Source organism: Saccopteryx bilineata, chromosome 3 (assembly GCF_036850765.1).
Source record: "Saccopteryx bilineata isolate mSacBil1 chromosome 3, mSacBil1_pri_phased_curated, whole genome shotgun sequence".
Classification (NCBI taxonomy): Eukaryota; Metazoa; Chordata; class Mammalia; order Chiroptera; family Emballonuridae; genus Saccopteryx; species Saccopteryx bilineata.
The window spans coordinates 260,172,576-260,199,552 of NC_089492.1; the positions used below are offsets into that span (position 1 = coordinate 260,172,576).

The window sequence follows — 26,977 nt, forward strand, 5'->3', positions numbered from 1 at the left end:
CAAGCATGCTTTTATGGTAATTAAACAAAATAAATACAACAAAATTAAATTTAGTCTGACATAAAAAACAGTTTTTTATGTTATATTTTTTGTTATGCTTTTTAGAATTTGTAAAAAAAAAAGGGTTAAAAATTTAAAAATGACAAAAATGTCATCTTTTTATATATATAGATACATTCTTAGTAAGATTTAGTAAATTCAGCAGGTCCCAGCACAAATTTGTTAAGTTTTTTCATTCTTGTGTTTATGAGAAACATGAGCCTGATGTGTCCTAGCAATTTCTTTAATGTTTGGACATATATTTGAAAGGCAAACTCTCATTTCCTCATCAATACATTGAAGAATTCCTCTCTTTTTATTCTTAATTGTGTTGCATGCAGAAAACCCCCACCATACATATCATCTTAACTTTACACCAAACAAAGGATAGAAGAAACTTGCCTCCAGTCTTTCCAGGGAATATGGGGGGTAGTGTAAACAATCCAGCACCACAGCTTAACAGCCTTTTGCAACCTAATCAGGCAAGTGAGGTGGGGAGTTAGGCAGACTGTCAGCTTACAACCAATTCCCCACACCTCTGTTCCCTGAAAATCTAAACTGAAAATACCCTGTTGGCTTTTTGGTCTCCAACAGGCACATAGTTCTCTGGAATACCACAAGGCCAACCAGTGCACCCTGGCACACACTTTGAGAACCACTGGGTTAAAGGTTCATCAATCTTGTTTACCTTTTCAAAGAACCAGCTCTTGGTTTCATTGATTTTCTGTATTTTTTTTTAGCCTCTATGTCATTTATTTCTGTTCTCATCTTTATTATTTCCTTCCTTCTACTTTCTCTGGGCTTTACTTGCTGTTCTTTTTCTAATTCTTTTAGATGTAGGGTTAAGTTGTTTATTTGAGCTTTTTCTTGCTTCTTAAGGTGTCCCTGTAATGCTATGAACTTCCCTCTCAGGACTGCTTTTGCTGTGTCCTATAAATTTTGAGTTGTTGTATGTTCATTTTTATTTGTTTCAAGGAAATTTTTTATTTCTTCCTTGATTTCATTGTTAACACATTCATTATTTAATACCATGCTATTTAGTCTCTAAGTGTTTGAATGTTTCTCAGTTTTTCTGTTGTGGTTGATTTCTAGTTTCATGCCATCAGAGAAGATGCTTGATATGATTTCAACCTTCTTAAATTTATCGAGACTCGTTTTGTATCCTAACATGTGGTCTATTCTAGAAAATGTACCATGAGCGCTTGAAAAGAATGTATATTCTGCTGCTTTAGGGTGAAAGATTCTGAAGATATCTATTAACTCCAGTTGATCTAGTGTGTCCTTTAAGGCTGCTGTTTCTTTGTTAATTTTGTTTTTTGAGAATCTATCCCAGGGGTCGGGAACCTATGGCTTGTGAGCCAGATATGACTCTTTTGATGACTGCATCTGGGTCGCAGACAAATCCTTAATAAAAAATATAATAACATTAAAAATATAAAACATTCTCATGTATTACAATCCATTCATTTCCTACCACTCATGTTCCTGGTTGTGGGTGGCTAGAGCCAATCACAACTGTCCTCTGGGACAACACCAAATTTTTATTGAATAATGCATAACGTACACGGGTCATTGTATGGCTCTCATGGAATTACATTTTAAAATACGTGGCATTCATGGCTTTCTCAGTCAAAAGGGTTCCCGACCCCTGATCTATTCATTGATGTTAGTGGGGTATTAAAATCCCTTACTATTATAGTATTGCTGTTGATCTTGCCCTTTATGTCCATCAAAATCTGCTTTTTATATAAATATTTAGGTGCTTCTATGTTAGGCACATAGATATTCATAATGGTTATATCTTCCTGTTGGATTATTCCCTTTATCATTATGTAGTGACCGTCTTTATCCCTTTGTTTTAAAGTCTATTTTGTCAGATATAAATATTGCTACCCTAGTTTTTTTTTTTCATTTCCATTTGCATGAAATATTTTTTTCCATCCCTTTACTTTCAGTCTATGTGTATCTTTTGTTTTGAGGTGGGTCTTTTGTAGACAGCATACGTATGGGTCCTGTTTTCTTATCTACGCAGCTACCCTATGTCTTTTAATTGGAGCATTTAATCAATTTATACTTAAGGTTATTATTGATATGTAGTTGTTTATTGCCATTTTATTCTTTAAATCTACATTCCTCTTTTTCTAGACATTTCCCCCCTTTGTTCTGTTTACAACAGGCCCCTTAACATTTCTTGCAACATTGGTTTGGTTTCAATGAATTCCTTGAGGTTTTGTTTTTTGTGTTTTTTTTTTTGGTCTGGGAAGCTTTTTATTTCAACGATAGCCTTGCTGGATAAAAAAGTCTTGGTTGTAGGCTCTTGTTCTGCATTACTTTGAATGTTTCTTGCCATTCCCTTCTGGCCTCAAGTGTTTCTATTGAAAAGTCGAATGCCATCCTTATGGGGGCTCCTTTGTAGGTGACTGACTACTTTTTTCTTGCAGCTTTTAGTATTCTTTATTTATCTCTTAACTTTGGCATTTTAATTATAATGTGTCTTGGTTTAGGTCTCTTTGGGTTTCTACCCCAATGCATTTATGCATTCTATTGTTGAGGGACATTTAAGTTATTTCTAGTTTGTCATTACAAGTAAAGCTTCCAGAAACACTTGTGTACCCAGATATATTTTCTGTTAGTTATATATCTAGGAGTAGAATTGTTAGATCATAGAGCATATGGTGGCATCTCATAATTTTAATCTGCATATTCCTGATTACCAATGATGTTGAGCACTGTTTCATATGCTGCTGCCTGTTCCTTTCCCCCCTTTTGTGATGTGTCTGTTCAAATTTTTGCCCATTTTTCTGTTCATAGTCTTTTTGTTATTGATTTGTAGATATTCTGAATACAAGCCCTTTGTCAGTTACATTGTTGCAAATCTTTTCTCCCATCCTGAGGTTTGCTTTTTTCACTCTGGAAAAGATGCTCTTAAATGAATGTAGCCAAATTATAAATCCTCTCTTTAAGGTTAGTACTTTTTATGTCCTGTGTATGAAGTTTTCCTTCACCCTGATATTGTGAAGATCTTCTAAAAGTGTTTATTGTTTCTGTTTAGATCCACAATCCACCTGGAATTCATGTTGGTATATGTTATGAGGTAGGAATCAAGTTTGATTTTTTTCTATATGAGTGTCCAATTAACTGAGTACTATTTATTTTGTCATTAATCATTTGTGTGTGTGTTTCTGTGTTCTGTAATCTTTTCCATTGGTTTATCTAATCTTGTACTGATACCACACTTTCCTTATTAGTGTAGGGCTATAATAAACCTTGATATCTCATTGAGTAAGTTCTCACACTCTGTTCTTTACGAGTGACATATTTTGGGCCCTTGACATTTTCAAATTATATTTAGAATCAGCTTGCCACAAAATCAACCCACTGAAATTTTTTATTGGACTTGTATAGATTATAGATCAGTTTGGTGATAATTAATGTCTTTAAAATATCTAGTCTTCAATCCATGCACATAGTATATCACTCCTATTAATTATTTATTTCTGTGTAACAAACTACCTTAAAACTTAGTGACTTAAAACAGCAATAATTTATCATTGTTCATGATTCTGTGGATTGGCTGGGCTGGAGGTCCACGTGGCCTCATTCATACATCTGACCGTTGGTGAAGGCTGGCAGCGGAGGTGTGCTGGTTCTCACCCGTGTGACCTTTTACCGTCTAGGAACACAGTCTCAGGTGAGCGCTCCAGAGGTCAAAGGTGACCTTCTGAGGCCTCTGTTCTAGAACTCATGTAACATCATTTCTACCCCATGTTTTCTATTATTTCTCTGTTGATCAAAGAAATCACAAGGGCACCCAGGTTCAAGGAATAGGGAAATAGAATCTACTTCCTAATGGGAGGAGTTATAAAGAATTTGTGAAATATTTAATATCCCACATTATTCTTTTAAGTAAAAACAAATTTTTATTTTTATAGTTTTCAGTATAAAGTAACATGTTTGTTAGATGTACTTCCAAGTATATGATGTTTTCTGATGCTATTGTGTGTTATTTTTTCTTTTCTTTCTTTTTTATTTTTTCTGAAGTGCAAAGTGGGGAGGCAGAGGGACAGTCTCCTGAATGTGCCCAACCATGATCCACCTGGCAAGCCCACTAGGGGTGATGCTTTGCCCATCTGGGGCGTCGCTCCGTTGCAATGGAGCCATTCTAAGCCTGAGGCGGAGGCCATGGAGCCATCCTCAGTGCCCAGGCCAAAGTTGCTCTAATGGAGCCTTGGCTGCAGGAGGGAGAGAGAGAGAGAGAGAAAGGAAAGGGGGAAGGGTGGAGAAGCAGATGGGCGCTTCTCCTGTGTGTCCTGACTGGGAATCAAACCCGGGACATCTACATGCCGGGCCGATGCTCTACCACTGAGCCAACAGAACAGAGCTTCTTTTCTTTTTTTTTTTTTTTTTTTCATTTTTCTGAAGCTGGAAACAGGGAGAGACAGTCAGACAGACTCCCGCATGCGCCCGACCGGGATCCACCCGGCACGCCCACCATGGGGCGACGCTCTGCCCACCAGGGGGCGATGCTCTGCCCATCCTGGGCGTCGCCATGTTGTGACCAGAGCCACTCTAGAGCCTGGGGCAGAGGCCAAGGAGCCAACCCCAGCTCCCGGGCCATCTTTGCTCCAATGGAGCCTTGGCTGCGGCAGGGGAAGAGAGAGACAGAGAGGAAAGTGCGGCGGAGGGGTGGAGAAGCAAATGGGCGCTTCTCCTGTGTGCCCTGGCCGGGAATCAAACCCGGGTCCTCCGCACGCTAGGCCGACACTCTACCGCTGAGCCAACCGGCCAGGGCTGAGCTTCTTTTCTTTTTAAAAAATATTTTAGCCCTGGCCGGTTGGCTCAGTGGTAGATCGTCTGCCTGGCGTGCAGGGGACCCGGGTTCGATTTCCAGCCAGGGCACACAGGAGAAGCGCCCATTTGCTTCTCCACCCCTCCGCCGCACTTTCCTCTCTGTCTCTCTCTTCCCCTCCCGCAGCCAAGGCTCCATTGGAGCAAAGATGGACCGGGCGCTGGGGATGGCTCCTTGGCCTCTGCCCCAGGCGCTAGAGTGGCTCTGGTCGCAGCAGAGCGACGCCCCGGAGGGGCAGAGCGTTGCTCCTGGTGGGCGTGCTGGGTGGATCCCGGTCGGGCGCATGCGGGAGTCTGTCTGTCTCTCCCCGTTTCCAGCTTCAGAAAAAAATACAAAAAAAAAAAAAAGATTTTTTTTTATTTTACTGAAAGAGGAGAGAGAGTGGGGAGCGAGAACTATGAACCCATAATTGCTTCACTTTAGTTGTTTATTGGTTGCTTGTTGTATGTGCCTTGACCAGGCCAACCAGGGCCTCAAACCAGTGACCTCAGCACTCCAGATCAACACTCTATCAACTGTGCCACCACAGGCCAGGCTTTTTTTTTTTCCCAAACAATCTTATTGTGATACAATTTACATACAGTGAAATATACCTATCAGTATCCTCATTCTGTTTTGAATCTTTGATTATTCATCTAGAATTACTTTCCGTCTGTTTGAAGTAAACCTGTACAATTTCCCTTAGTGTGTGTTCACCGGTGGCAAATTCTCTCTGTTTTTGTTGGTTTGGAAATATCTTTATTGTGCCTTAATTTTTGAAACACGTTATCACTGGCAATTTCTTTTCAGGCTGCTAATGATACGATTTTATTGTCTTCTGGTTTTCATTGTTGGTGTTTCGAAGACAGTTCTATTTGAGGATCTTTTTAGAGCAATACGCCTTTTTTTTCTCTGTTTGCTCTTTTCTCTGGTGTTTGGCAGTTTTCTTTTGATGTGTTTAGGAGTGTATTTATTTTTATTTATCTTGCTGGAGGTTTGTTCAGCTTCTTGAATATGTAGATTTGTATTATTTATCAGTTCTGGAAAATTCTCAACCATTTCCTCTTGAAATATTTTTTCTGGCCCATTTTCTCTTTGCCATCTTTTTCTGAGACAAAAAACACTAAATAGACAATAAACTCTCACTTTAGATTCTACAGCTCAACGTATGTAATATTTCTTCCACATTTTTGTCTCTGCGTGTTGCAGAGTGGATCATCTTTTCTGTCTTATCTTCTAATTCAGTGGTCTCCAACCTTTTTTGGGCCACGGACCAGTTTAATGTCAGAAAATATTTTCACTGACCGGCCTCTACGGTGGGATGGATAAATGTATCGTGTGACTGAGACAAGCATCAAGAGTGAGTCTTAGACGAATGTAACAGAGGGAATCTGGTCATTTTTTAAAAAATAAAACATCGTTCAGACTTAAATATAAATAAAACGGAAATAACGTAAGTTATTTATTCTTTCTCTGTGGACGGGTACCAAATGGCCCCGGGGGTTGGAGACCACTGTTCTAATTCGCTTAGCTCTCATTTGAATATGTCAAGTCAATATGTCTAAACCCATTTGCTGGGATGTTAATTTTGGTTATGTTATTTTATATTTCTGAAAAGTTCTATTTGGTTCTTTTTTGTATCTTTTAAGTCACTCTATATTTTTATTTTCCTTCTAAGTTACTGTAGTTTCTTCGTTACCACCTGTATCTTATGAACCTTGTATTTTATTTATGAAAATATTAATCATAATTTCTTAGCATTTTCTGACCGTTCCAATTCAAGAAGTATTTGTGGGTCTTGTTCTGCTATCTGTGGTGTCTGCTAGTTTTACTCATGGCGCATAGATCCTTTGTGCTCTTGTTTAGCAGTGATGATGTGCTGCTCAAAGTCCTGAGGCAAAGGCATGGACAGAAGTTAGCAAACCTTTTCTTGAAGGAGTATGTTATAAGGACAAGTATTTTAGGTTTTGCCAGACATATACAGTCTTAGACACTGCTTTGTTTTTCTCTTCCTTTTCCTATTTCTCTTTCTTTTAACAAGCCTTTCAACATGACAACTACTTTTATTTTGGGGGTCTTACCAAAATAGACTGTGGTCTAGATTTGACCTGTGGGCTATCGTTTGCCAACCTCTGGCCCAGGATATCTTTTTCTAGAGTTTTGTAGCCTTTTTCAAATTAAAAAAAAATTTTTTTTAGGTGTCTAGGGACATTATCAGTCTGGGGCTATTTCAGTTAAATGTTTGGCTTATTGATTTATTTTTATTGAATCATTAGGTGATGTGAATTAGGACTTCCAGTACATGAAGGCGGTTTACATTTGGTTCACTCTAACCTTGAGAGTCCTGCGGGGTGTGTGGAGGGTCTGCGATTGGACACCCCACCTCCCATATGCTTTGGTCTGGGAGCCCGTGCCATCAAAGCTGGCGAAACCGACGTCCATGTTTACCAGGGTCTGAAAATCCCTCTGGGAAGCAGTAGCTTCAGTGCTCATGCACCACCCCAGATCCCTGTGTTTCCATTAGTTTGGGCCTGACAATTCCTTTCTTTTCTTGGTAGCTCAATGGTGCTTTTACGAAGCTTTTTAGAAATACTTTACTCATTAATTTTGATTGTTCATAGCAAGAAGGATAGTCCAAATAACCTAGCTTGCTATAATGAAAACAGAAGCGTTGGAAATTTTTTTTTTATTTTTTTATAAAAATGATATCAAATGGCCTTTATGGGAGAAAATTTAAATTTGCTTTGTTCAGTTATGCTAGTGAGTCTCAGTGGTAAATGAAGCATCCCATTATTAGGAGAGTAGAATATAGCAAATGGTCAGTTGAAAAAAGTCAAAGTGAATTTATGACCTTAATAAGACATATATTTCAAGCTCTGTTAATAAGAGTGGCCCAACAGCAGCACAACCACTTTGATTATTAAGAAATCTAAATCTAGTACCAAGATTTTGGGCTTTAGTATCATTCTTTATTTAACAAAGTAGAAAAAAATCAGAAGAATTCTGAAAATTTTTATTATTTTCCAGAAGCAAGGGTAATTTCAAATATGTTTGGATTGAAAGGACTATTCATCGAGCTGTGACAATTTGAGCATAAAAAATACAAATAATTATGATTGTAATTATTTGGAATAAATTAAGTACATGGAAATCCATAAGTTTCTAATGATGCTCTAAAGAGAAAAGTTAATATTCAATGTACAAAAGGTAGTTGTAAAAGAGAGGATGGGTGTAATTGAAGATGCCTAATTCTTATGACTTTATATAGGTAGGAGAATCTTAATATTTAGACTATTTGGTTCTTTTTAAACCCATGGTGGGCTGTTAAACAGGGTAGAGCAAAAGTAGGTCTACAGTTGTTTGTATAGAAAATAATACAGTAATTAATAAATAATAATACAAGAATAAACTCTGCATTTCTCATACTCACAACTGTAAGCCTACTTTTGCCCCAGCCTGTACATTTAGTGTTTTAATCTTTGTAAGTGAGAAAGAACAAACACAACATACAAAGAGCCAAGAATCCTAGAAAAATCAGAAAGGTATCAATAACAAGAAGTTTGATAACTGTGGATCAGTCAAAAGGACCAGATGATAATTGTTCTGTAGCAGTGGTCTCTATGACAGTAGAACCGAAGTGAGTTCTAAGATAATCAATTAGCCCAAGTCTCCCAAAGAGGAGAAGTGGCTGCTCAGACTCTAGCTCTCATTTAGTTAGATATTCCTGCTAATTATAATGAGATTGTGACAAGGCCCCCTTAACACTTCAGTAATATTAACATAATAGAGCAATGGATCAGAATAATCAAGCCATTCGATAATGCTGAGCTTGTGGAACAAAGATTGCATCGTAGCTGGGAAAAAAAGATGAAACGCCAAAAATTTGAGTTTTACATGAAATCGACCCCCAGTGATGTAAGGCGTGACATTTTCTTCTAAAAGAAGCTCAGGCCCACGACTGGGGCTCAGGTTTAATTCTCCTTGGACAGTGCAATGAGGTTCTGTGTCTCAACCACGTGCCAATAAGTTGACTTGCATATTTAAATAAATCTTGTAAATTTAGCTTCTCTGAGGCAGCTGTTTCTTTTATTTTGAAGCTAATAAGATGACTGCAACCCAAAGAAGGCATCCACCAGCTCTATCCAAAAGAAACACCTACAATGGTGGAAATACTCTATCTATTCTGTCCTTATTAGTAGCCACCAGCTACACATAACCACTTAGCTCTTTAAATGTGGATAGTGGAAACTGAAATTTAAGTTACATTTAATTAACCTAAATTTAAATAGCCACATATGACTACTGGCTACCTTACTGAACAAGAAGGTTTAGATATCCTATTTGGTAAGCTTTCTACAATCTTAGGAGTTTACCCAGAAAAAGGTAAAATTATTCCAGTTTCAATCAGTGGGACTAGTATTTTTTTTAATTTTTTATTTATTCATTTTAGAGAGGAAAGGAAGAGACAGAGAGAGAGAGAGAGAGAGAGAGAGAGAGAGGAGAGACAGAGAGAGAGAAGGTGGGGAGGAGCAGGAAGCATCAACTCCCATATGTGCCTTGACCAGGCAAGCCCAGGGTTTCGAACCGGTGACCTCAGCATTTCCAGGTCAACCCTTTATCCACTGCACCACCACAGGTCAGGCGGGACTAGTATTTTAAAGTAATTTAAAAAAAATATAACAGTGACAATCAGATTTTAAACGTCATGATATTAAAGGTATTTAAGGAAATCTGATATGATCATGAGAGCTATGATCCTAACCACTAGAAGAATGATGAAATAAGTTAGTAATCAGTTTTCTCATGTTTAGGGAAACCTGATTTTATAAATCCATCAGGTGTAATTTGTATTTTGTAAGTCATGCGTGACTGAGAGGAATAGTCATGTTTTTCCTTTTTGGTTTTAATATAATTTAATTTTTAAGAGTAATATGGTAATATTTATTTTTATGTATAGTTGGTATACAGTATTACATATATTAGTTATATTAGTTTCAGGTATACATTATAGTGATTTGACATTTTATATATATATTTTAAAAATTAAATTTATTGGGGTGACATCAGTTAATAACATTATATAAATTTCAAACAAACTATAGAAATGATCCCTGAAAGTATAGTCTTATAAATTTCAACTATATAATTCTATAATTCTATAGTACATCATCTGTATGTTGCGTCATGTGCCCACCACCTGGAGTCTAGTCTCTCTTTGTCACCATATATTTGACCCCCTTTTTCCTCCTTATCCTTTTCTCCTGCCTCCCCATCTGGTAACCACCATACTGTTGTCTGTGTCTATGAGTTTGTTTGCTTTGTTTGTTCATTTGTTGCTTCTCTTTTCTATCCCAAATATGAATAAAATAATAAAATTCTTGTCCTTTTCCACCTGACTTATTTCACTTAGCATGATATTCTCAAGATCCATCCATGTTGTTGCAAATGGCGGTATTTCATTTTTTCTTATGGCTGAGTAGTTGAATGCTAATGGTTTTGATGCTTTAAAAGATATTAAGTGCTTAGTAAAATTATATGATTAGTAACCTGGATATTAAACAAAGTTCAGGGAGTGAGTGCTCCTCTCAGGCCCCCTCCCCCCCCTGCCCGGACAAATGTCTTCCTTTGGCTTTTCTTACACTACTCTTACTTCCCTGAACAGTTATACTTATGGATTTTAAGTTTCTTCAGGAAGGCCTGACCAGGTGGTGGCGCAGTGGGTAGAGCATTGGACTGGGACGCAGAGGACCCAGGTTCGAGACCCCAAGGTCACCAGCTTGAGCGTGGGCTCATCTGGTTTGAGCAAAGCTCACCAGCTTGGACCCAAGGTTGTTGGCTTGAGCAAAGGGTTACTCAGTTTGCTGTAGCCCCACGGTCAAGGCACATATGAGAAAGCAATCAATGAACAACCAAAGTGCTGCAACGAAGAACTGATGCTTCTCATCTCTCTCCCTTCTTGTCTGTCTGTCTCTATCTATCCCTCTCTCTCTGTCAAAAAAAAAGAAAAAGAAAAAATAGTTTTTTTCAGGAAGGTGCAAAGTTTCTAAGTAGACAGTACCCTTTGTTCTATCCACTCAGCCTTCATATGTGTGCCCCAGTGGGTCTCCCAGCTTTGTCCACATCTGCTCATCCTACCAGTGAGTTCTGCTGAATACTCAGTTGCTGGAATCAAGACTGTAGCTTCACATGCAGTTCCCAGCTAATAAGTTGGAAGAGACTCAGGGGTGGGCACTTTGGAGCCAGGAGGCTGTGGTTTGAATCCCAGCCTTACCACTTAAATCGGTGTGACCTAAGGCAAATAATTTTGCACTTGCTCATGATGATAAAATCAGCTACTTCTTAGTGCATTTGGATAGGATTAAATGACTTTGGAATTAATATTGATTTCTCAATAAATAACCAAATTCTATGTACTCAGTGAATCAGCTCAAATCCCAACTCCAACCACAGGGATCAAACTTGTAGCCTTTATTGTCTGACTTACCCAAAATGAGATACCATTTTTTTTTCACTCCAAACAAGAGCATCCCTTGCCCCTCCCAACTCTGCAATTCTTTTTTTGTGGATTATTTTATTAAAATGGTTATTAGTCTTCTTTTCAGTTAGTGAGATTATTCCTTAGTCCATTCCTTCTCTGCTATTTCTTTTATGCCTCTTCATCTGCTTCAACCCCCAGCCCTGATTTTCTCAGAGAAAACAGAAGCTGTCAGAGGAGAACTTCCATGAGCTTTCTGCCTGGCCCCCACACCTTCCAGCATCTATGCACCTGGCCTCTACGATTGCTCCCCTTACTATGGGTAAAGGGTTTGTGTGCGTATCCATGACAACTGCCTCCATGGGTATGAAGGAGCCCAGCTTCTGTGCTCATTCAAACACTGGCTCCTTTGCTTACCTCCCCTCTATCCTGCATCAGTTCTTCGTACCACGCCATTCCATTGTCAAGCAAACTTGCTGAAATGCTCCCCTTTCTCAGCTCCCTTTGCATGATCTCCTTAAAGAGTTGCATAGGGTATTGTCTCTATTTCCTCTTCTCTCTTGAACTCTTCTTGAACCTTCTTCAATCAAGATTTTGCCTTGCTGGACACTGCTCTCACCATGGTTATCAGTGACCTGCCTATTGCCATATCCAAAGGTCAATTCTCGGTTCTCGCCATTCTTGACCCTTTAGCACAGTGGTAGTCAACCTGTGGGCATTCCAGCTTTCATGGTGGGCAGTAGAGGAGCAACCAAAGTATAAATAAAAAGATAGATTTAACTATAGTAAGTGGTTTTATAAAGATTTATTCTGTCAAACTTAGCAAAAATCCTACATAAAGTACTTGGTAAGTAATTATTATTATATGCTTTAACTTGCTGTAACTCTGCTTTATAAATTTTATAAAGTGAAGTTACTTCCTTACTTTATAAATCACCATTACTGTGGAACCAGTGGGCGGTTAGAAAATTTTACTACTAGTAGAGATACAAAAGTGGGCGGCAGGTATAAAATGGTTGACTACCCCTGGTTTAGCAGGATGTGACACAGTAATATCTCCATTCTCCTGAAACACTTTACTCTTCCTTGCCTTTCATATTTTTTTACCCTTTCCTCCATATTTTTTTTGTGCTCAGGACTTCATGGTCTCCTTATGTCCCACCAGCTGCCCACATTGTCTCCTTCACTTGGGCCTCTGCATCTCCCCAACCTCTAAACGCTGTGCTGTCCCAGGGCTCAGACCTTGACGCTTTTCTCCTTTCTTCACCCACTTCCTCCACCAATGGGTCTCATCTAGTGGAGTTTTAAATAAAATCTACACATTAACCCTCAAGTCTCATCTCTCACTCATCTCTCCCCTGGACGCCAGACTTATAGGTCCAACTTCCCACTAGACGTTCCCACTTGGATGCCTATTAAGCGTCTCATATATAAAGTGTCCCAAGTGAACTCTTGATCTTCACCCGAAAAGCTGCCCTTTCTCCACTCAGTACAGCTAGCGCTCAACTTACGACCACGATTGGTTCTGACAGACCGGTTGTAACACGATTTGGTCGTAAGTTGAGTAGGCTATATGTACAGTACTGTGAAATGATGTTATAAAAATCTCTAAGTCATATTTTATCATAATTTTCTTTCATTATTGTTATATATCATAATTTTTTGTTCATTTTATGCCATTTGTATCATCTCTACACTATTTTGTTTCTTATTTTTACATTTGTCAGGTTTGAGTAAAACACTGCATTACCAGTACAACTGGTTTAATATTTGCAAAACATACAAAATTACAAAATACAGGTGCATACAAAAATACAAAATACAGGTGTAAAAAATACCATAGGAAACATTTTCCCAATTGCAAAACATATCAAAATATATAAACATGTACGGAACATTTTATTGGCCAGCACTGTCGTATGCCCAGCTGGGCAATGCTTGCGCTGCCAGACGCGGAGCAGTCGTGGCTAGCGACTGTGGTCGTAAAGTCTAATGGTCGTAAGTTGCATGGGTCGTAAGTCGATCAATACCTGTAAACGCTTGCTCTGTCCTTTTGGTCGCTCAGGCCAAATCTCTTGGAGTTACCCTTGCCCTCCCACTTTGTCACACATTCCACATCCATTCCTTTGAGAATCCTTTGCCTTTTCCTTTGGAATGTACCCAGACGTGAGCACTTCTCACCACCTCCCCAGCTCCCACTCTGACCTCCCCTCCACGGTCTCTCGGGGGGGTAGTCGCACATGAGCCTCTCACGTGCTCTCCACCCTTGCTCCCTAGCACAGAAGTCAGGGCTACCTAGTTAAAACCTAACTCGGAATTCATCATTTCTCTGCTCAAAATCCCCCCAGCACTCCTGTCTCATGCAAAGCAAGAGCCAAAGTCCTTCCCATGACCTATGCAGCCCTGTTCCCCTTTGACCTCATCTACTGCTCGTACCCTCCCTACTTGGCCTTTTTATTTATTTATTTATTTTATTTAAAAAAGGGGACTAATATGGTGGCTTTATTCTTCTTGCTACTTAAAAAACGGTGATGTGATGATTGTGATGATCATCAACATCACACAGGGAAGACCAGGTTCGCACTTGGTCCTGGATCAACTGCTACGCATGGTCTTTCTTGGTTAAGTTGCTTGAATCCACAGTGACAGGCTAGGCCCAGGATATACTCCTATGCAGAGGTCCTTAGAGATGCTCTCAGCAGGCTGGGCTTCTCTGAAACTTGATAGATCTTTCCAAGACCCAGAGATATGTCTTTTCACTGACTATTTCCTATGTCTGAGCACAAGCTCCAACTTCCCCCTGTGAGAATGGTAGATGTCGGTTGCCCCTCCTTCCTCTGGCACAGATGAATAATATTTTTCCCTCAAGAGAAAGCCCGGGGGCAGTTGCTGGCTTAGTAGAGCCATTCCCAGGAAAGAACCTTCATGTTGTCTCTGGCCTCTCTGCTGTTCTTTGAGCTTGCTGGACATATTCTATTGGGGCTTGTCTCTCTTGACTTATCTCTTCGTCTTCACTGACTTGCTTCTTGGCTATTTCTTCAATATGCCAGGCTTTCTCTCACCTCAGGGCCTTTGCACTTGCTATTCACATATGACTTGCTCCTGTGTATTTTCGTTTTTTTTTGGTCTCAGTGAAGCCTTACCTGACCCTTCATCTTCTGAATTAGAATTCTCATCTTCTGGCCCTGGCCGGTTGGCTCAGCGGTAGAGCGTCAGCCTGGCGTGTGGGGGACCCGGGTTCGATTCCCGGCCAGGGCACATAGGAGAAGCGCCCATTTGCTTCTCCACCCCGCCCCCCTCCTTCCTCTCTGTCTCTCTCTTCCCCTCCCGCAGCCAAGGCTCCATTGGAGCAAAGATGGCCCGGGCGCTGGGGATGGCTCTGTGGCCTCTGCCCCAGGCGCTGAAATGGCTCTGGTTGCAGCAGAGCGACACCCCGGAGGGGCAGAGCATCGCCCCCTGGTGGGCAGAGCGTCGCCCCCTGGTGGGCGTGCCGGGTGGATCCCGGTCGGGCACATGCGGGAGTCTGTCTGACTGTCTCTCCCCGTTTCCAGCTTCGGAAAAATACAAAAAGAAAAAAAAAAAAAAAAGAATTCTCATCTTCTGATATTTTCTATTTTCCTTTACTGCATATTTGTTTACTATCCTTGCTATAAAGTAAGTCCCACAAGGGTCAATGTTTTAAAAATCTCTGTATGTTTTAAAAATAATTTCTAACACCAAGGCACACACTAGGTACTAAAAATAAAATAAAATATTCACTGAATAAATGAATGAATAAATGAAGTTAATTTGGCTTGATTGGCTTTTGTGAAACGTAAAAATTCTTTGAAATATAATCATTTTCAATTAGTTTGCCAAAATTCAGAGTTTTCAAAGCTGTTCTTAGTGCTTGATATAATTAATGTTCCTTTTTGATGAAATCTTGTATAATGGAAAAAGATCACATTTTGTGTGAAATAAACATTCTTTTAATTTGAGGTTGATGAAATAAGATTCTTCTTCCCTTCTCCAAGTCCTGTATTCAATTCCAAATTGTTTTAAGGGAAGAATCATGAGTAAATATTTCATTTGAATTCCTGAAGCTGGACACATAGTAGTGTAGAAAATTTTTGTAGCTTGAGTACCTTGTGTTAAGTTAGAGCTTTCTCATAACAGGAGAATGTTTAAGTGAGGTCATGCTTTCATGCAAGACCACTCAGTGGTATGCAATCGCTGGACCTCAGAGGTGGAAGAGCTCTAAAGATCACCAGGGACGATGAAACCAAGTGTGCAAAAGCATCCACCCTACTCCACAATGGCGCAAGGCCACTGTTGGTCTTTATGACCGCTCTTGTGGTTCCCTTTCCCAGACGGGAATGCTGAGGTTCAAGTAAGTTCACTTCTTCAGTCATTCCTCTAGCAAATGGAAGAATCAGGATTTGAATGCAGGTCTGAGCGTTTCCCAGAAGAATTATTGTTGTTGCCTATAGCTTTTTACAGACAAGGAAACTGAGGCTCAGAGAGGAAGAAAGACTTGTGCAGGGTAAAACGAAAGCGTGAGCCCACTGGCCTCATTCTCGTGGTCACCCTCCTCAGCAGCTTCTCAACCAGCTTCCAAAATGACCTTAACTTGTTATTTCTTCTGCTGTGTTCAAATGAAATAATACATCTCATTCAAATCTTACTTAAATACATTTTATAAAAAAATGAAAGTTCCTAGCATATTAAAAAAATAGCCAAGAAACAAGCCAATGCAGATGAAGAGGTAAGTCAGAGAGGCAAGACCCAACAGAATGTTGGGAGACCACTATAATCCTCCGTATTTTTTGTGTTCCAGGCACACATGCACATGCACACATTGTGTATCATTTTATAACTTACAATTTGTACCTTGCAGTCTCTTTTGGGAATCTTTTCATGTCAATAAGTGGTACAACCTCATTCTAACTGTTGCATATTTTATGTGTGGATGTACCATGTATAGTATTTTGCCTAATTCCCTACCAATGGGCATTTAGGTTGCTTTTTTAGAATACAATTATATAAACTCTCTTCCAAAATATGGTGCTGATACTGATTTTCACCAACACATAGACAGAGCCTGTTTCTTCCCTCTCTCACCAGTAATGTGTATTGACATATTTTCTTTCTAGTGGGAAGAGAATCAAGGCCCCAGGATCAGCCTGGGGTTAGCAGACTCAAGGGGCTCATGAGGTTCAGTGGGAGTGCTGGCACATGGTGGGCAGAGCATTTGAGACAGAGAGAGAGAGAGAGAGAGAGAGAGAGAGAGAGAGGGAGAGGGAGGGAGGGAGGGAGGAATGGGCATATCACCAACCCGGCCCATAGACTGGCCCTTGGAAAAAGTACTCCAGTTCTGAATTCTTCTCACATTGCAACTCATGGTTCTCCCCTGCTTAAAACCTTCATGTTGCTTTATCTAAAGACACATCCTTAGCAGGGTTTGCAAGGCCCTCTGATGTAGTCACTACTCCTCTATCCTTAACTTGCCCCATATTCCAGCCACATGATCCACCTTTCTGTTTTCTCAAACGGGTACCCAGGGGCAGGCTTTACACTTCCTCATCCCACCTCTGTGTGGTTAAGGACTCGACCTTCTCTACCTCACCCAGCTCCGATGGGCATCAGGAGCACCATCCTATGTTCGGGAGTTTTAATGTCCTGGGTTATTGACCAAAGGGACGCTCCAATGACACTCAGTGCAACTTTGGGGTGCAAAAGAGTGTCATGTTTTTGGTTCATCCTGGGTAACCTGCAGGCAACTGTCAATAACATGTCCTTTGCAGCGAGAGGTGAGGGCACTGCTTATTTGGCTCTTTGGCCTGGGGCTCGATGGTCTAGGTCAGTGGTCGGCAAACTCATGAGTCAACAGAGCCAAATATCAACAGTACAGCGATTGAAATTTCTTTTGAGAGCCAAGTTTTTTAAACTTAAACTATATAGGTAGGTACGTTCCTTATCGAGGTAGCGCCCACACGTAGTATTTTGTGGAAGAGCCGCACTCAAGGGGCCAAAGAGCCGCACGAGGCTCGTGAGCCGCAGTATGCCGACCAGGGGTCTAGACAGCAATTTTCAGCCCTTTTCATCTCATAGCTCACATCAAATTATTACTAAAATTCCGTGGAACACCAAAAAATATATATTTTTACCAATCTGACAAAAAAGGTATAATTTTGATTCATTCACACTGGACAGCTATTTTTGTGTTGGCTGTTGTCAGTTTTTTATTTGACAATCTAAGGGGAAAGAGGTCAGTGCCCCTGACTAAACAGCCAGGTGTTGCATGCTTTAGCATTCTTGCAGCACACCAGTTGAAAATCGCTGATCTGTGAGCCTTGGCTTGGTTTCCACACTGCTTCCTGGTGCTGGGGAGAGGTGGTGACAGTGCTCCTCTCCTTGCTGTTCCCCGTGACCAGGACCCACCCAGTTTCTTCATGGAAGATCACTCCTCATCCAACTTCTCTTCTCCAATCCAGTGCCCAGGGATGGATATAATCAATTGCCTCTATTCTCTCTCCATTCTATAGCTGAGGCTTAAATTCTATATCATTCCCTTTAGGGTCTCAAGAGATATTTTTTTTCTCCCAATAAACCTAATTCTTTCAAGTTCAAAACTATTTATGATACAAGTTTTAACACAGAAAGTTATTTTAAGAAGTTGAAAAGTGGAGCATTAAATATTTGTCATTGAATTCCTAATATAAAAATCTTAGTTATATCTTCAGCAACCATATGCTTTTGACTGATTTTTTTTAATTTTTTTAAAAAATATTTTATTTATTGATTTTTAGAGAGGGGAGAGAGAGAGAGAGAGAGAGAGAGAGAAGGGAGAGGAGCAGGAAGCATCAACTCCCATATGTGCCTTGACCAGGCAAGCCCAAGGTTTCAAACCGGCAACCTCAGCATTCCAGGTCAACGCTTTATCCCACTGCGCCACCACAGGTCAGGCTTGACTGATTTTTGATAGCTTTACAGGAAGGAAATATGGAAAAGAAAAGGACAAAGGTAATCATGTCTGGATATTATCATGTGATAGGCAACTTCCTTCTTATCACAGGACCTTTGCACATGCTCTGGCCTCTGGGTTGATCATTTCTCTCCCCCCCCCCCCCCCATGACAGTGTTCTAAAGCTTCCTTCTTATCTCATCCCAGTGATCACTCCCTCAGGCAAGCTGACCCTGCTCATTCTGTTCCATGACCTCTTGGCACCATATACTCCCCTTTCTTAATGTTGATTTCAGTAACGAGTTTACTTTTTTTTTTTTCCATCTCAACACTAGACTCTGAGCTTTAAGAGATTGAGGACCAAGTTTACTTTTCCTGCCTATTTATCCCCAATATCTAGCACAATGCCTGACTTATAGTAGGCACTTGATAGAAGAAAAAGAGTAGGTAAATAATAAGGTAACACAAGCCTAACTGTGATGCAACCATGGCGTGTTGGAACTGCCTCATATCTACTTGTGGGGCTGATTGTGCACGTCTGTTCCCACCTCTGCACTCAGTGATGTCATGATAGTTTGAAATCAGCCCTGATGGCAGTATTTACACAGCAGAAATTGGCAAATGCTAGAAGCCAGACCTCCTTCGCCCTCACTCCTGCTCCCATCCCATCTGCTGTTAAACATTTACCAGCTCACCACTGGGTACATCTGACTTCTGAGAATTTTTCTCCTTAATCTCTACATATTCACTTGCACATTTTTGCTGTCATGTTATGTAATCTCAACATATTCATGTTCAGTTCTCTGCCAGGTTTTCCTCTAATTAGCATGCATTCTTTATTCTATGTAGGCGCGTAATGTAAAATCAACAGGAATTGAAATGTATGGTATTTAAATGGCTATCATATAATAACACCTAAGGACTGTGCAGCAGATCATTTTCCTGAAGAATTCTGGAAGCAAGGAGACAGTGTCTGCAGGGTCCTTTACTAAGAAACCACAGGCGCCCCAGAGAAAACGCACTTGTTGGTGGCAGCCTGGTGACAGAAGGGCGGCAGTGAACAGGCTCACCTCTATGCCTCATCCCACCACGGGAGGGCTGCGCAGCTCTGAGAAGTTACCTAGACTCGCTGGTTCTGTTTCCTCAAGTGAAATAAGATGGGGTAGAGTTTAATGAGTCAATTATAGCCTTCACTGGGGAGACTGTGGGTGAGGCTGACCGCGCAGCCTCCAGATAGAAGAGAAAAGCTGACGGGATGGGGCGAATATTGGCAGAACTCTTGGTTCACTTCTGTTTTCATCAACTGTCAGTCACGGGGCAGTGTAACTTGTCCCTTGAGAGCAGGGGACCATCTTGGGTGCGTGTGTTTAATTTTTATGACCGACTGGTATTTTAGTGAACTCCAAGTCTACGTTAAGGTGTAGTTATGACTGAGAAAAGGATCCTGGGCATGGAGGTAAGGCGAGGGAGATTCCAAACCATGAACTTAACTATAATTAGCTCTTGAAGAGATGTGCTCATTCTACAAAGATCACAATCACCCGTCACCCGTGGGTGCTGCCACAACCATGGATTTCTTCCCAAATCTGCCTTTATCTTAGGGTGTGTGTGGGACGCACTGACTCCAGTTGAAGCTATTATTAGCCTCCAAGTAACACAGCGTACTACTCTGCCTTTGGGGGATCATGGTAGATTAAATGCTGGCAAAGTATTTACCTTGATGAATTTAAAGGAGAAGATTCGAAGTTGCTGAGGGAAGAGAGACTGACAAGGCATCACCGGCATTGTTAGTATTAGCAGGTAGCAGGTGGGGGTGAGGAGGAAGAGGAAAACAAGCTGACCTGGGCTTTCCACCTGCAACAGGTGTGAACTTGGCAGAGGGGGAGTGAGTAGCTGCAGTGCTGAATGGATTTGGGAGATTTGATACCTACATGAGACTGGACACCCTGATGGCCGAATGGGAGACCTTGTATTACCCAAGACTGACCAGAACTTGCAGGAACAGTTGCTTTGGACCATGAGTCCTGCTTGTTCAACACACTGTTACATGAAGAACTTCCTAAAAATGAGAGCTCTCTACTTGACTAGGTCCTAGGTGCCCAGGGGACAGCAGTTGGCATCTGTCTTGCTCATTATTGCACCTTCAACGCCTGGCACAGCATCTGGCATATGCCACATACTCCATAAATATTTGTTGAATTAATCGATACATATTAATAAAGCTGCACAGGCTGCATAGTGAAGGGGTGAGTTTCTTGTGATGGGGAGAATGGAAGCAGGTGATCCCTGAAGAGGACGTGCAGAGGGGTTCTGCTTTGTTTGGAAGATTGGCCAGGTGGCACCCACATTTCCTTCCTGCCCTCTGTTTTCATGTCTCTGAGAGCTGGCATGGATTCCCTGCCTTGCCAATAAGGAATTAACACTTAAATCTGGGATAAGCCCAGGGTTTCAGAAAGGGTGCTTATATGCATGTGTGTGTTTCTGCTGCTGCTTTTTACTAAAAATAAAGTTAGTGAGCAAAGTGCAAATCTCTGTGCTTACTGTTTGCCCATATTATCTCTTATCCTTGGAACAAACTGGAAAAGCAGGTATTATTTTTAATCCTTAACCTCAGAGAGGTTAAGTGATTTACCCAAGGCCACTATCCTAGCTGATAAATTGCCAAGATGGGATTCAAATATAAGATGTTTCTTCTTAGGGAGATGGGGTGTGGATTCTGTGATAATCTCTCCTTATTAATGAGGTAGGAAGGTTTTTCAGGTACATGAGCCCAAAAGTGCACATGGTTTTGAAGAAAAGCCTGTGTAAATTTAGAATTGAAGGGGCAGGTTTTGAGAGGCAAGAGGACAACATTCGGAGTGCTTAGGGGCCAAGGCCAGGAACCACGTGGCAGAGTGGAAGCATCAAGCCCCTCATCTGCCTTTGTAGGTAGCTCTGTGACCTGCTGAGCCACGTAGACTCAGGGCCATGAGCCAAAGCCCATAGAGTACTTGGATCTCTGTGGGGTTAGAGGAGTTTAATGGGTTTTTCTGAACCTGAGAATGCATGCACATCAGTGAATACCAGGGCCACACCACTGTGAGGGATTTAGGATGAAATCTTGTCAAATGCATCTATTTTTATTTTTCAAGCTTTTAAAAAATTTTTTAATGGGAATATACTGCATGAAGGCTCAATTCCTAAGTGTACAGTTCGGTCACTTGTCAGAGTAAATGCTCCTGTGCGGCTGCCATGCATCAAGACCATAAAGAGTATTCCAAACCACTGTCATTCCTGTCTTTCCTGGCAGTCACTACTCTCACACCCCAAAGACAACCACTGTTCTGCTTGCTAATACCATAGGCAGCTTTAATTTGCTTTGAAAGTCAAATAAATAGAAACACACAGTATGTATTTTTTGTGTGCCTATCTTCTTCTTCTTCCTCTTCCTCTTTTTTTTAAATTATTTTTATTTTTGTATTTTTCTGAAGCTGGAAATGGGGAAGCAGTCAGACAGACTCCCGCATGCGCCCGACCAGGATCCACCCAGGTCTGTTGCAACCAGAGCCATTCAGCGCCTGAGGCAGAGGCCACAGAGCCATCCTCAGCGCCCTGGCCAACTTTGCTCCAATGGAGCCTTGGCTGCGGAAGGGGAAGAGAGAGACAGAGAGGAAGGAGAGGGGGAGGGGTGGAGAAGCAGATGGGCACTTCTCTTGTGTGCCCTGGCTGGGAATCAAACCCGGGACTCCTGCACGCCAGGCTGATGCTCTACCACTGAGCCAACCAGCCAGGGCCTCTTCCTCTTTTTCTTCTTATTCTTCTTCTCCTTCTTGTCCGCCTCCTCTTTCTTTTTCTTCTTCTTCTTCCTCCTCCTCCTCCACCTCCTTCTCCTTTTTTTTTTTTTTTTTTTTGAGAGAGAGAGAGGGAGAGAGATGAGAAGCATCAACTCATAGTTGCATCACTGGTTGCTTCTCATATGTGCCTTGACCCAGGGGCTCCAGCCAACTCAGTGACCCCTTACTCAAGCCAGTGGCCTTTGGGCTCAAGCCAGTGTCCATAGGATCATGTCTATGATCCCATGCTCAAGTTGGTGACCTCATGCTCAAGCTGGTGAGCCTGCACTCAAGCCAGATGAGCCTGTGCTCAAGCTGGCGACTGTGGGTTTTGAATCTGGGACCTCAGTGTCTCGGGTTGACACTCTATACACTGCACCACCAGGCTGTGTGCCTAGCTTCTTTTAGCCAACACATGCCTGAGATTTATCTATATTGTTATGTATAGTGCACTCATTTTCATTGTTGTGTATTATCCCATTGTAGGACTTTAGTACACTTCTTTTTTTTTTTCAGTTCAGGTTCTATGACATATCACAATGCTGTAGACATTCTGGTACCTGTTTTTTGGTGTACATATGTCCATATTTCTATTGTGTATACCTTAAGAATGGAATTTTTGGGTCCAAGCATATGCATATGTTCAGTTTTACTGGATACTGCTAAACTGTTTTCTAAAGCAATTATACCAATTTACACACACACCAGTGTATGAGAGTTTCAGTTCCTTCACATCTCTGTCAATACTAGATAATAGTCCTTTTCATTTTAGCTACACTGATGAGCATGTACAGGAATGCCAATGAGAGTTTATGTGCATTTCTTAGGTGACTATAGCAGTTGAACATCTTTTCAAAGATTTACTGGGGGCGATTTCATTGTAATCTCGTGAAGACTCTTTTTACTATGTTTTATTTTTTTTCTTATTGATTTTTCAGCATTCTTAAGATATTATGGACATGAGCTCTTTGTCAGTTCTATATTCTGTAAATATCTTCTCTCATTCTGTGGCTTGATTTTTATTCTCCTAATGGTGTCTTTTAAGGAATAAAAGTTACTAATTTAAAAATATATGTATCATAATATTTATCATTTTAACCATTTGTAAGTGTATAAGTCAGCGGCATTAAGTGCATTTGCTATATTGTGTAACCATCATTACTATCTATACCCAAAACTTTTCTGTCATCTCCAACAAAGACTCTGTACTCATTAAACAGTAGTAACTCTCCCTTTCCCTTTCCCTCAGGAACCTCTATTCTACTTTCTGTCTCAATGAATTCACCTATTCATATTTGTCCTTATGAATCTGGCTTATTCACTAAGCAAAATGTTTTCAAGGTACTTTATGTTGTAGCATACGTATATCAAAACTTCAATCCTTTTAATGACTCAATAAATACTGCATTGTGTGCATATGTCACATTTTGTTTATCCATTAATCTGTTGATGGACACTTGGGTTGCTTCCACCTTTTGACATTGTGAACAGTACTGCTATAAACATGTGTACAAGATCTTCTGAAGTCCCTGCTGTCAAGGCTTTTGGATATATACCTAGGAGTAGAATCGCTGGGAATTGTTGGATTGTATGGTATCTCTGTTTAACCTTCTAGGGAACTTTGGAATTGTTTTCCACAGGTTGTATCGTGTTATATTCTTACCAACAATGCACAAGGGTTCAAATTTTTCCACATACTCTCCAATGCTTGTCTTATTCTCCTCCTCCTCCTCCTCCTCCTCCTCCTCTCTCTTTTGTTATAATTATCCTATTAAATGTTAGGTGGTATATCATTGTGGTTTTAGTTTGCATGTACTAAATGTAAATGACGTTGAGCATCTTGTCTTGTGCTTATTGACCATTTGTATATCTTCTTAGGATAAATGCGTAGTCAAGTCCTTGGTCCATTTTTGAATTTTTGTTGTTAGTTTTAGGATTTCTTTCTTTCTTCTTTCCTTCCCCCCTTCCTTCCTTCTCTCTTTCCCTCCTTCCCCCCTTCCTTCCTTCCTTCCTTCCTTCCTTCCTTCCTTCCTTCCTTCCTTCCTTCCTTCCTTCCTTCCTTTCTTCCTTTTTCTTCCTTCTGAGAGGAGGGGAGACAAAGAGATAGACTCCTGCATGTGCCTGACCAGGATCCACCTGGCAACCCCATCTGGGGCCAAGGCACAAATCAACTGAGCTATCCTCAGCACCTGAGTTGGACGCTGGGACCAACTGAACTACTCTCAGTACCTGGGGCTGATGTTTGAACCAATCGAGCCACTGGCTGCGACAGAGGAAGAGGGGGAGGCAGAGAGAAGCAGATGGTCGCTTCTCATGTGTGTCCTGACCAGAGATCAAACCTGGGTTGTCCACATGCCGGGCCAATGCTCTATCCACTGAGCAAACCAGCCAGGGCCTAGGATTTCTTTATATATTCTGGATATTAATTTCTTATCAGAGATATAATTTGCAAATATTTTCTCTCACTCTATAGGCTGTCCTTTTGCTTTCTTTATAGTATCCTTTGATGTGCAAAATTTCTTTCTTCATTTTGAGACAGTCTCATTCATCTATTTTTACTTTTGTTGCCTGTGCTTTTGGTGTCATATTCATGAAATCATTGCCAAATCTAATGTCATCAAGATTTTCTTCATGTTTTTTCTAACAATCTTTTTAGCTTCTACATCTCAATCTTTAATTTATTTTTATATATTGTGTAAGACTGTCTTTTCCCCACTGAATGGTCTTAGTACCCTTATAAAAAATCCACTGATCAGTTTCTTCACATCTTGAGAGTTAATTTCTGGGTTCTCTATTCTAGTCTATGGTATATATTTATGTCTGTTCTTTTGCCAGTACTATACTGTTCTAACTATTATAGCTTTGTAGTAAGTTTCAAAGTCAGAAAGTATAAGTCCTCCAGCTTTGTTTTTCTTTTTCAAGATTGTTTTAGTTATTTGGGGCCCCTTATAATTTCATATTAATTTGAGGATTGGTTTTTCCATCTCTGTGAAAAAGGCTGTTGGAATTTTGATAGGGATTGTGTTGAACCTGCAGATCACTGTGCATAATATTGGCATCTTAACAATGCTAAGTCTTCCTTGCCATTAATATGGGATATCTTTCCATTTTTTAAGGTATTTTTTTAGTTTTTCTTCAGTAGTGATCTATAGTTTCTAGCATACAAGCTTTCTACCTCCTTGTTAGATTTATTCTTAAGGTGCTTTCAGATCTAATATATTTATTATTATTATTTTTTACAGAGACAGAGTCAGAGAGAGGGATAGATAGGGACAGACAGACAGGAACGGAGAGAGATGAGAAGCATCAATCATCAGTTTTTCGTTGTGACACCTTAGTTGTTCATTGATTGCTTTCTTGTATGTGCCTTGACTGCGGGCCTTCAGCAGACCGAGTAACCCCTTGCTCAAGCCAGCGACCTTGGGTCCAAGTTGGTGAGCTTTGCTCAAACCAGATGAACCCGTGCTTAAGCTGGCGAACTCGGGGTCTCAAACCTGGGTCCTCCGCATCCCAGTCTGGTGCTCTATCCACTGCACCACTGCCTGGTCAGGCTATATTTAATTCTTTTAGATGCTATTTTATTTTTATTATTTTTATGTAAGAAGATTTCTATCTGCAGGGGAAGGAGTCTCTAATCAAGAAGCCAAATCTCATGTCATCATTTGACTTCCCTGCCTGGGTGGCAGAGATGACCACAGTTCCTCAGCAGGAATGCTCGCCAGCTTGCCAATACCCTGGGTGATGACCTTTTCTGTGTTTTTTCTGTTCAGCTCACTGATGATCTTGTTGAGCCAGTCATTGTCTGCCTCAGTGCCCATGCTGTTCAGGATATTCATTTTTATTTATTGATTTTCAGAGAGAAAAAGAAACATTAATATGTGTTCAGTGATGGATGATGTTAATATGAGTCTTTTCCTTTCTCATGTTGGCTTTGATTTAGTGACGGTTTTCATGACACCTGTTGTGAATAAAAGCTCTTGTGTGTTCTTTGGGATTCCTGTATATGGGGTTATCTGTGAATAGAGATAGTTTTACCTCTGACTTTCCAATTTGAATGTCTTTTATTTTTTTATCTTATCTAACAGCTCTGGCTAGCACTTCTAGTACAGTGTTGAGTTGCCACAGTGAAAGTAGGCATCCTTGTCTTGTTTGTCATCTTAGGTATAAAGCTTTCAGTCTTTCTCCATTGACTATGATGTTACTTGTGGATTTTCCATAAATACCCTTTATCACATTGAGAAAATTTCCCTCTATTTCTAGTGTTCTGAGAGTTTTTATCATAAAAGGGTGTTGGACTTTTGTCAAATGCTTTTTCTGTGTCAACTGAGATGATCATTGCTTCCCCCACCCTTTGTTCTATGAATATGTATGACATTAATTAATTTCCTTATGTTGAACTACCCTTGCATTCCTGGGACAAATCCCACTTGTCATAGTGAATAACCTTTTAATATGCTGTAGAGTAGGATTTGCTAATTTTTGGTAAAGATTTTACATCTATAGTAATTAGTATTGGTCTGTAATTTTCTTTTTTCGTGATGTTTTCATCTGGCTGTAGTATCTTGGTAATGCTAATTTTCATAGACTGTTAGGAAGTATCCACTCCTTTTAATTTTTTTTTTTTTGAAAAGTTTGAGAAGAATTGGTATTAAGTCTTTTTTAAACATTTGGTAAATTTAGCCAGTAAACTCATTTGGGCCTGCAAATTTCTTTGTAGGAAATTGTCTTTTAAAAATTATTATTACTGGCCCTGGCCGGTTGGCTCAGCGGTAGAGCGTCGGACTGGCGTGCGGGGGGACCTGGGTTCGATTCCCGGCCAGGGCACATAGGAGAGGCGCCCATTTGCTTTTCCACCCCCTCCCTCCTTCCTCTCTGTCTCT

At 40.6% G+C, this 26,977-nt stretch overlaps 1 protein-coding gene and 1 pseudogene across 1 annotated transcript in view; one reads left to right on the forward strand and one right to left on the reverse strand.

Moving 5' to 3' along the window:
• Window positions 1–26,977, forward strand: part of HIVEP3 (HIVEP zinc finger 3) — a 571,694-nt gene that overhangs the window by 34,099 nt on the left and 510,618 nt on the right. The gene's annotated exons all lie outside the window — the stretch shown is intronic.
• On the reverse strand, window positions 9,924–9,994 carry LOC136332578 (small nucleolar RNA U3; annotated as a pseudogene).